Genomic DNA, 10472 nt, shown 5'->3' on the forward strand with positions numbered 1-10472 from the left:
ACAGTTTTGAACGATTCATTTAAAAATAAAAATCAATACTTTAGTTTAACAAGAAATCATTAATAAAATATCAGCAAACTGTGTTTCAGAAGATACAGAAAAAAATGGAATATTACCAAAACCTGTTCTTACCTGCAGTCTTTAATTTCATTACAGACAAAATAAATACAATGACAACGTACATGTTATCCATTCTAAAATTGCATAACTGTGTTCAGTTTAAAATTACCTGCTCGTTTTGTTATTTTGAAATTAAATTTGTCTGAAAAGAAACATCGTATTTGTATACTCAACACCATTAAGAACGCACACCCACTTCCATTTCATTTTATAATTTCAGATTTACAACTGGGACTGAGGACAAATCCTTACAATTGTGCATTGATGGCATAACAATTGGTGACGTTATCCAATCAAAGTAAATGTTACACACGACGTTGTATGAAGATAACCAATATATAAAACCATTATAGTTACAACAATATACGTTAAACAACAGAAGAAGCAAGAACCTTCTCTTACAAGAAAACCTTATAATAAGTTAAAACGAGTCAACAACAAAGTATTCATATTGTCATTGCCTAAGAAACTCATGTAGGAAACATAATTACAAAAAGTAAAAAAAAAAACGAACTCCAAGGCAATTTATCATCTTCAAGTCCCTTACCCAATGACAACATCAAAACTCAAACACAACAAAGAGTTGGAACACAATATACCTAACCAGTGACGTGCATTACCTTCTGTAGAGGGGATTTGATAATTGCAACGAATGCTTAAATCTATAAGGTCTTTATTGTTGCGTTATTCAAGTCGGTCATTATACAAGTTATTCAAGAAAACGTCGTAGCAACTAGATATAAATTATTAATTAACTGTTAAAGTTCATCAGTTTTGTTTTGGAATAATTGATTCGTGATTATATAATTATATTTTTAATAAAAGTAGATCAGGTGTTTTCTAATTACTACATATCAAATAGCTCTAGCTCTTGAATAACATTTCTCATTAAAGAAAGAATTAAAATTTACTCATTTATTTTAATTTGAAGTCTAAAAGTATAACGATTTGTTATGTACATCACTATATATACAGCTGATCATTATAGATATTAAGTCCTTCAACTTTGTACTTGTTTGGCTTTATAAATATTTTGATCGTAGCGTCACTGATGATTCTTAACTTGACGAAAAGCGCGACTGGCGTATTAAAATATAATAATTAAGAAGTAACAAGGGATTAACAAATGTAACAAACATTTGTTAGCAGCATAGAAGTTTGTTTTAACAAATCTGATTTTCTGGGATTATGAATAAAACAGGTGCATATTCAAATAAAAACTAACAAAAAACAAAATGCAAACATTGTTTCTCAATATCAGCTGAACATTGTCTTAATTAAAATCATGGAAGAAATATCTATAGTTTTCTATGTTGAGATTTGTAGACTTTTTTGTCTTATTTTTTTTACATCGAGATGACCGTGAGGTCTTTCCGGTATACTGTATGGCCTAAATTTCCATTATGTAAATTAGTTAAGGGTTTTCAATCGATGTATAAAATTATAGACTCGCGGACATTATCTAGTGCAAAATACCATTACATATCGCTTGTTTTAAATTCATTTTTGCAATGGATATTCCTAAACATATTTTTTTTTAAACACAAATTATTAATATGAAACTGTTTTGTCGTTATAAATATATGTTAGTAAAAAATCATTAATAATATTTATCACCGAACAATTGTGTTAAAGCTTGCGGAAAAATATCTCAAGAACATTTTGCAACATTCCCGACAAGGACAGGTAACTCTGTAATTTTTTTTGCGGGATAATAGGAATGGCTTCTTATTTCCAATCTTTTAGAAAAATCGATTTTTGTAATGAAGTGTTCACCATGCATTTGCACTACATTATTATTAGAATAGTAGAATTGAATGATATAAAAATTGATGAAAATTATGTGTACATGCAACTGTTAAATGTATATTAATTTATAACAACAAACCAGCGTTTACTCTGGGACTATTATTATATTATATATTCAGTGACATCAGTGTCCAAGCTTCAACTCATTTCCTAATTATACAAAATAAACCACTTGTCAAGATGTGGATGAACCTGCAATAACTAGGTTATTTTTACTTTTAGATTGTCGCCTTCAATGATATTGCACCTGAATTACCGACTCATTTCCTGGTCCTTTATAAGAAACTGCTAACCAGGCCTACATAGATTGCAGACTACGTAACGGTTAATATATGATATGGCACCTGAAGCACCCAGCCATTTGAAGCACACCCCCCCGTATCTTTGCATTGTCCTTCATAAGTAACATCTAACCAGGCCAACAAAGACTGCAGACTGATAACCAGGTAATACATGATATGGCACCTGAAGCACCCATTTCAATGTCCCTCCAAGGAAGACCTTAACCAGGCCCCGTCTGTGAAAAAAGAACCTGATGAATATACTTGTAAACCATGTAATAGAAGTTTATACTGAGGGTTCATTTATATTCGTTGAACACCAATTTTCAAAATTAAATTTGTGAATATAATTAATCCATAAAATGATATGTTCAAAAAAGATTGAATTGTCCTTAATCCACCAATCACAAGAGCTTAATTTATCATTGATTCATCTAACTGTGAATGGTTATCAGTGATTCACATTTATTTCTGAATATTCATTTTTTTATATATGGATATATATAATAATAATCCTTCAAAATTTGTTTGCAGATACAATTGTATGTTTTGTTTATTATTTCAGCTACTTGTACATTTATTTTAGTGATCTGTAAATTTCTAAAGGTCAGTATCCGATGCGTTGGTACCACTTTTTGTTATGTGTATTCGTTCTCTGTGGGTAATTACTAGACACGTTACAAAATTGAAGATTTACTCAATGAATGCATTGCATACGGTTGAGCCTTCATTCAGTACTTTAAGGACTATATATGAATTTCTAATTGATTACTGTCTTTAATTTTTTCCTTCACAAATGTCGAACAGTAAAGTGTATATGTATCTGAAATTCATTGTAGTAAGCAATGTATCTATATGATTTAGTTGTCTAACAAATTGATAAGTGGTAGATGTACTGCATTAATTCGATTCCGTATAGCCAAAAGTCGTTTTCAAGTCTGTGTTGATATTTTTATGATTTTTCTCATCAGGTTTGTAATTATTACATCTTCTACTGACTTAAGATTTTTCGGTCGAATTTATAATGTGCATATCATGGACATTGTGCCTTCTTTACGATGTTTAATGTCTTACATTGAGTTTATTCGGTTGCGTTTGTTTCGACGAGAGTGTGTCTGGAAGTAAATACAACAGTTAAGCAAGTCTATAGAGACCAACACAACCATTGGTAGAATGAGAAATACAATGCATCCCCATCCAATGAATTGTGCAGGTTTTGTTTTGTTAACAGCTGATGTCCTCTTTCGAACCTCTTTTGTTACAGCTTTTTTGTCCACAGTCATTTCCGGTAGTATATCCTGATAAAAATGTTGAAGGATAATTTCGGTTGCTTCTGAGTCTGTTATATCCATTTCATCAAGAAAATGCCATTTTGTATTAACTAATCTTTTTGGACATTTACATAACATTTTCTTTTGATTCACTCCTGAAATTAAAACATTGAATATAAAAATATATATTTGGTATGATTGCCAATAAAAAAAAAACTCTTTATAAGAGACCAAATGACTTCAAAGTTAATTTAGTAGAATAAATATGATAGATCAGCAACTTTCAACTGTAAACCCATATCTTGATTAAGTGATAGATACGCAAATTATTTGTCAAATGCAACAAGTGTTTCATGATAAATTTGTTTTAATTTTACGTATATATATATGTCGTGTACAAGTTGCGATTTTGTACAGGTTAAAACATGTACAAAAATATTGTTCATGTTATAACTTGTATAATGCAAAAATACAAGTTATAACATGTACAAAAGTACCTCATACATGTTATAACCTGTACAAAATATTGCTTAAAAATGGTTCTAACTTGTACAAAATTTAAGATAAATCTTAATGAAGTAAAATACACATTTAAATTCATCAATGCATAAAGAACAACAACAAATAGGCCAGAACGTGTCTCTTTCTGTAGAGGACAATGATCACAAAGTTACAGAAATATATGTTTCATGACTTATGTTTGCAAAATGTGTTTTCATGTGATTGAATGTTTTATGTAGTTCATCATGGCTTAAATAAGTGTGACACTATTTACTAAAAGCTTGCATTTCCTCAATGACAATTACATTAAATACGAGTACATGTAACTAAATTCTTCCCAAAATTTTAAGAACGATGCCTAATAATTTTGGGTAATACTCCTCCCTCTCGTTTTATAGCATGCAAAGACTAAAACAATGTTTTATATGCTTACTCTGTAAAAGCAAGAGATATTTTTCATTGGACCACGTTTCATTTTAGATATCTTTGGATCTACTCTTCAACATTTTTGGCCTTCAGCATGACCTGTGTAAATTTATAACTCATTTTTTTTTATAAACTATAAGATTATTTCATTAAGCGAATGTCATTTTTATGTTTTAAATATATATCCTCTACTTTGAAAGCATGTATTTGTGTCCTTTGGATGTTGTCTGCTCCATTGGGCGGGTTGTTATCTTTAAGACACATACCCCATTTCCATTCCCAATTTTATTTGTAGACACATCTGTCCTAGCTTTCCTCTTATGTCTTTTAGTGTAGAATGAAAGTATTTTACTATTGCCTTCAAAGTGGACACTCACATTTAAAATTCATCAAATAAAGATATGTTCATAGAAAGTCATAAGAGAATCCTAAGACACGTCCTAAGATATACATGTATCTTATGACAAGTCTTAGGAATGCGTCGTAATACCGACCCCTGAACATTAACTGTATCAAAAAAAAGGATAAAACACACTAACATGAAGGAGTAATTAAAAAGTTATGCAAATATTATTGATGTCAATAACATCTGTTGCGATCATAGAATCATATCCTTATTTTTCAATTTTATACAAGTTAAAACCATTTTTAAGCAATATTTTGTACAGGTTATAACATGTATGAGGTACTTTTGTACATGTTATAACTTGTATTTTTGCATTATAAAAGTTATAACATGTACAATATTTTTGAACATGTTATAACCTGTACAAAATCGCAACTTGTACACGACATATATATATATATTGGTTATATTTAGTTATTAAAGTAACAGAATATTTCCTTTTTCCTTCGATTTGTTTTGTTGTTAAAAATCAGTACGGTCAATTAATAAAGGATCATCAATATTATCAACTACTTATTATTTTAACATGATCACAACCCCCTGTTGTCGAACCGCGCATCTGGCGTACTAAATTATAACCCTGGTACCTTTAATAGCTATTAACTTTGAAAAAAATTGAACAGTTTATCAATTTGTTATGTCCACTTGTGTTTCCTACCTGCCTCACATGCAATAAATCATCGTAATACATGTTGCAAGTGACATCTATTTTGATGCAGATAGAAAAAAGAATGAGTTTCCTTTAAATAAAATGTATTTTAAGTTCAAGAATGCCACGCATCAATTATTTCGTCATATCCAGTCTGTTATAGTTGTTTTCAAAACGTACCATTGAGGGCCAAAGTCGAACGCTCGATTTTTAAAGTTTGATGTACATTTTTGAATTTACCTTGGAGTTTTAATTTTCTGATATTTTTTTTATATATACTTTATATTTGAAGTAGCTAGGTAAACTTACTGTCTGTTGTTGAAAGAGCTACATCTGTGGTTGTATGTGAGGAAGTCGGACTCGTTACAGTTGAAATTAAATATGGAAGATTTTCAGACGTTGTACTGAACGATTCCGTCGTGACTATTGATTGAGATGTGTCAGTGGTTAACATATCCGTGGAGGTTGTAGTAAGCGATTCTCCTATAGCTAGAGAGGTTGTAGTAGTCGTTTGCGAAATTGTAGTAGTCACTATGTCAGGCGGCCGATCTGTGAAAAAGTAATAATCATTTACAAAAGGTCTGCAATGTGTTATGTTTAAACTTTTTTTTATCATAAACAAATTTTATGTTTCTTTTCCCAATATAGATAATATATTATACTTTAAAGTCTTTCAAATAGTGTAAGTGGGCAATCGTTACTATAAACACATAGTAGTTACCATGCTTAACATACCGTACTTCAGACGCACGTTTTGTCTACAAAAAAGGCACCAGTGACGCTAAAATCCAAAAACCTAAATATATGCCAGTTTAAGCACGAAGTTAAAGTGCATTGAGAACTCAATATTCCCAAGAAGGTTTTGCCAAATGCAGTTAAGAAAATCTATTCATGGGGTTGAAAATCGTGAGCATTTTAAAAGAATAGTTTATGTAGATAGTTATTTTTTAATTTGAACATATCATTGATAATTCATGTCAACACAGAAGTGCTGGCTTTTGATCTGGTTCGAATACACAAATGGCTTTAAACAGCACTTATAAATTAATGAGTACTTCAATGTAAATGTAATTGGTCTTTAAAAATCTAATGTACTGAATGGTATAGTTTGGCCATCGGAATGCAGATAATGTAGCGGTTTCGAATACTAGTGGACCTAAACCTTCTAGCACTATGCAGAGTATAGTTCGGTCTTCGTGGTGTAGGGAAGTACCGTTTTCTATTACTGGTTGACCTACTTCTTTGATATATCACATATTAACTTACTTCTCCTGAACTGAATTTAAATGTGCGTATTGTTATGCGTTTACGTTTCTACATTGGATAGAGGTATATAGGGATGGTTGAGATCTCACAAACATGTTAAACCCCGCCGCATTTTTGCCCTTGTCACAAGTCAGGAGCCTGTGGCCTTTTTTAGTCTTGTATTATTTTAATTTTAGTTTCTTGAGTACAACTTGGAAATAAGTAGGGCGTTCATTATCACTGAACTAGTATATATTTGTTTAAGGGCCATCTTAAGGACGCCTCCGGGTGCGGGAGTGTATAGCTACATTGAAGACCTGTTGGTGACCTTCTGTTATTTTTTTTCTTCTGCGGTCGAGTTGTCGTCTCTTTGACACATTCCCCATTTTCATTCACAATTTTTTTCAGTGTATCTAAATAATTACCTATGATAGAAACTGTAACCCTTAATGTGGTAGAACCTCCACAAAATTCTGTTGAGGCACCCGAACAGGTACGAGTACATTCACTAGCTGGTTTCTCATAGGTTGAAGGTGGTGGAGTTTTTCGACAATAGCAAATATCTGACTAAAAAAAAATAACATAGTTTAAAATTTCAATATACGTTTAAACAGATAGTATATTTCTTTGCAAAATTATATTTCCAACTAAATATATTAACTTTGTCATTACAGTTGAGGTTTTCAGAAAATATATGAGGTTTACTTGAGCGGCGTACATATTTATCTTACAATTTATATTATACGTATTATATGAAAGCTCTACATATTCAAGTAGTGAGGCAATAACACAATTCGTTAAAGGATTAAAAATAGGATGGCTTAAACAAATTTGAAATGAACACTTTCACTGAATACCAATGAACTGAAATGTTTAAATCACTGCTACTTTAGCACACTCTTTTTTGTTTTGTGTAGTTCCCCAAAACACGGTAAAGAATTAGTGCTTTCTATAATTGTCTTAAAATGTGATATTTTCTACATCACATATCAGAGGCCCATTGATCAAAGAAGTCGAACTAACCTGTCAATACTGAGTTTATGAGTCGAACCCAGCACGTGAGAGGTGCGCACGACTATAATTTTAATTGGATGAATTGTTCGTTTTCCTATCGAAGGTCTTTGGTTCTCTTTCTCAACCAATAAAAACTGACAAATACAAATAAACACAATAGTGATGATAGTGACATTAAACACCTATCAATCAATTAATCCATCACATATCTATAATAATTATATCTTCTTTTTACTAACAAATAAGGAATTGTCGAATACTTAAAGAATTTAACTTCACTTCATATGTCACGGCGAAAATCTACACAGTCCTAAAAAAAAGATTTTACTTGAATTTTAAATTGGTCGTCAAAACGTCGTATTGTGCAGTATACTTTAATTTTGGCGCTTAATTGTAAAACTGTATCGTTACAATTATAAATTAATAAAACTGCATTGTTTCTTTTCATATACACAAGTTTTTATGAGGTACAAAATGTAAAATTCTTAAAATTATAATTTTTAAACTTTAAAAAATTTCTACTATTCAATCCTGAACTTAAAGTATTCCAGAAAGTTCTGTTCCATACGGGACTGTTTACTAGTACCTTGTTTTTCTCCTATATTTAGGACTTGATACCACTTGTATTTGTTGTTGTTTTATTGTTTAGTTTGTTTTTTTAATGAGGTTGCGTTGTTATAGTTTTATTGATATGAAAGGCAAAATAAGGTTTTCAGTTGTATTTCTAATAAATTGAGATTCGACAAAATCCAAAGAGGATGACAAAACTGGGAAATCCATCGAAACTTGACTTTAACATTTCAAAGAGGCATACATACAGTTTAATCCTTTTATAGTGGTATATTTTGCAAAACAGAAGTGAGATAATTGTTACAGTTAAGCACATTTGATAGCTTAAGATGGAATTTATTCGAAATTGCGCGGATGAAAGTGACGTTGGTCGGTCGATTTATTTATCGTTTATAAGTCGATATGAACGATTTATTAGTCAACATAACATAACGGTGTTTACAGTCCGCATTCCAAATTAGAAAAGCAGACCCTTTTTAAAGACCTTAAAGACAACCGTTTTATTGACTTCTGTAATCTCAAATTGAGATATGTATTTAAGGTTTCAGTCCTACATTTCATATATCCTAGTGAGTTTGGGATGTTGGATACTATCGAAACTAGAATGTATGCTTCATACATTTTCATTTGCTATGATATTGACAAAGATTGACGACCTCTAAAAATATTTATGTCAGACGCCGCATAACGAATTTAATTATTAAAATGCCAAGTTTCCCCTTTTTTCAATAGTTTTATATCCTCTGCATCATCGCATGGTGTTTATATTTTTCAATTGATACCTTTCGCTCATACATGTTGACCAGTGCATATATCATAAAAAGGGTTTGCGACTGACATAAAAGTGCTGACATGCAGAAATGGCAGATATCACAGGGATATTCAAACTTTATTGTCCTTCCCTACCACTGTATCCCGCTACTTTGTAGCTCCGTAATTATCGTATCAAAACTTAAAATTGAGACCAGGCATTCTCAACGACGTCATGATGTGAGAGGAAAGTTATCACCGACGTCACAATGCGAGAGGAGACGCTATCAAGCTTGCTTTCGTCAAGCGTTAAAGGCTCTTAGGGAAAAAGAAAAGACCAGTTATAAAGAACGATAAAAAGGTAATCGTGTTTTCTTCGTATAGTTCTTTGATTTCACTCAGTCGCCAAAACGGTTCATATTGTGTCACGCGGCTGATATTTTACGATATCAATATAAAAAAAAAACGAGAATCTATACTTATTAGTTGCAGACAATATCACAACCTCATGATGAAATTCGACGAACGACTTGAAATGCTACAAAACACTACATATAAAACAAAAGATTAACACGAACTTTACTTAATTCTGTGTCCCCGATAAGTAAAGTAAACTCTGCTCTACACCTGTGTATTGAACAAGTTTAGTGTTTTAGTTTTGATCTGTTTTTCTTTATACATTATACAATAGGTCAACTATATTTGGTGTATGGAAATATCTTATGATGTACATGTTAGTCTTGAAGGTTTTATTTGACCTTGTTTCCATTTTCATGGTTCATTGATCAGTGTTAAATTTTTGTGTTTTGGTCTGTTTTTCTTACTATAAACATTCGGTCCAATATAGTTTTGAATGGATGAATATAGCTGTACATGTCTGCCTGGCATTGTTTATCTGACCTTGACCTCATTTTTGTGGTTTATTGGTCAATGTTTTGTTTTCTTGTTACGTCTGTTTCTTAGAGACTATACTCAATAGGTCATAGCTATCATATTTATAAAAATTAAGAATGCAACTCATCAGCCAAACCCGACTTTTAATACTTAGACTTTTCTGTTCAACTGCTTTGGCTTGCAGCAAATTGTTTTGTAGAATAAGTAATAAAAAATATTTTGGAACGCGTATTACTGGCATGAGCATCGTTCTAAAATTATCTAATGATGATTAATATCAACTTACAAATGTCGCCGAAAATGTATTATCTATATTAGTAGCTTTACAATGATGTTCACACCAAATGTTAGTACCAGCAGTATTCTCGACACCAGGATCCCAATAATTGCTGTAGAAGCGATAACAACTCATATGCAATCCACAATCTGTAAAAAAAGAAAGTTTTACCAATCCAGTAGTCAGCACTTTGGTATTGACATGAATATCAATTATATTGTCATTTTTATAAATTTCCTGTTTACAAAACTTTGATTTT

At 31.4% G+C, this 10472-nt stretch overlaps 1 pseudogene; it reads right to left on the reverse strand.

The window, feature by feature from the left end:
- Positions 1-9089, reverse strand: part of LOC134717637 (uncharacterized) — a 47062-nt pseudogene extending 37973 nt beyond the window's left edge.
- Between the last annotated feature and the right edge of the window lie 1383 nt (positions 9090-10472).

The sequence above is a fragment of the Mytilus trossulus genome, chromosome 5, assembly GCF_036588685.1.
Source record: "Mytilus trossulus isolate FHL-02 chromosome 5, PNRI_Mtr1.1.1.hap1, whole genome shotgun sequence".
NCBI classification, from domain to species: domain Eukaryota; kingdom Metazoa; phylum Mollusca; class Bivalvia; order Mytilida; family Mytilidae; genus Mytilus; species Mytilus trossulus.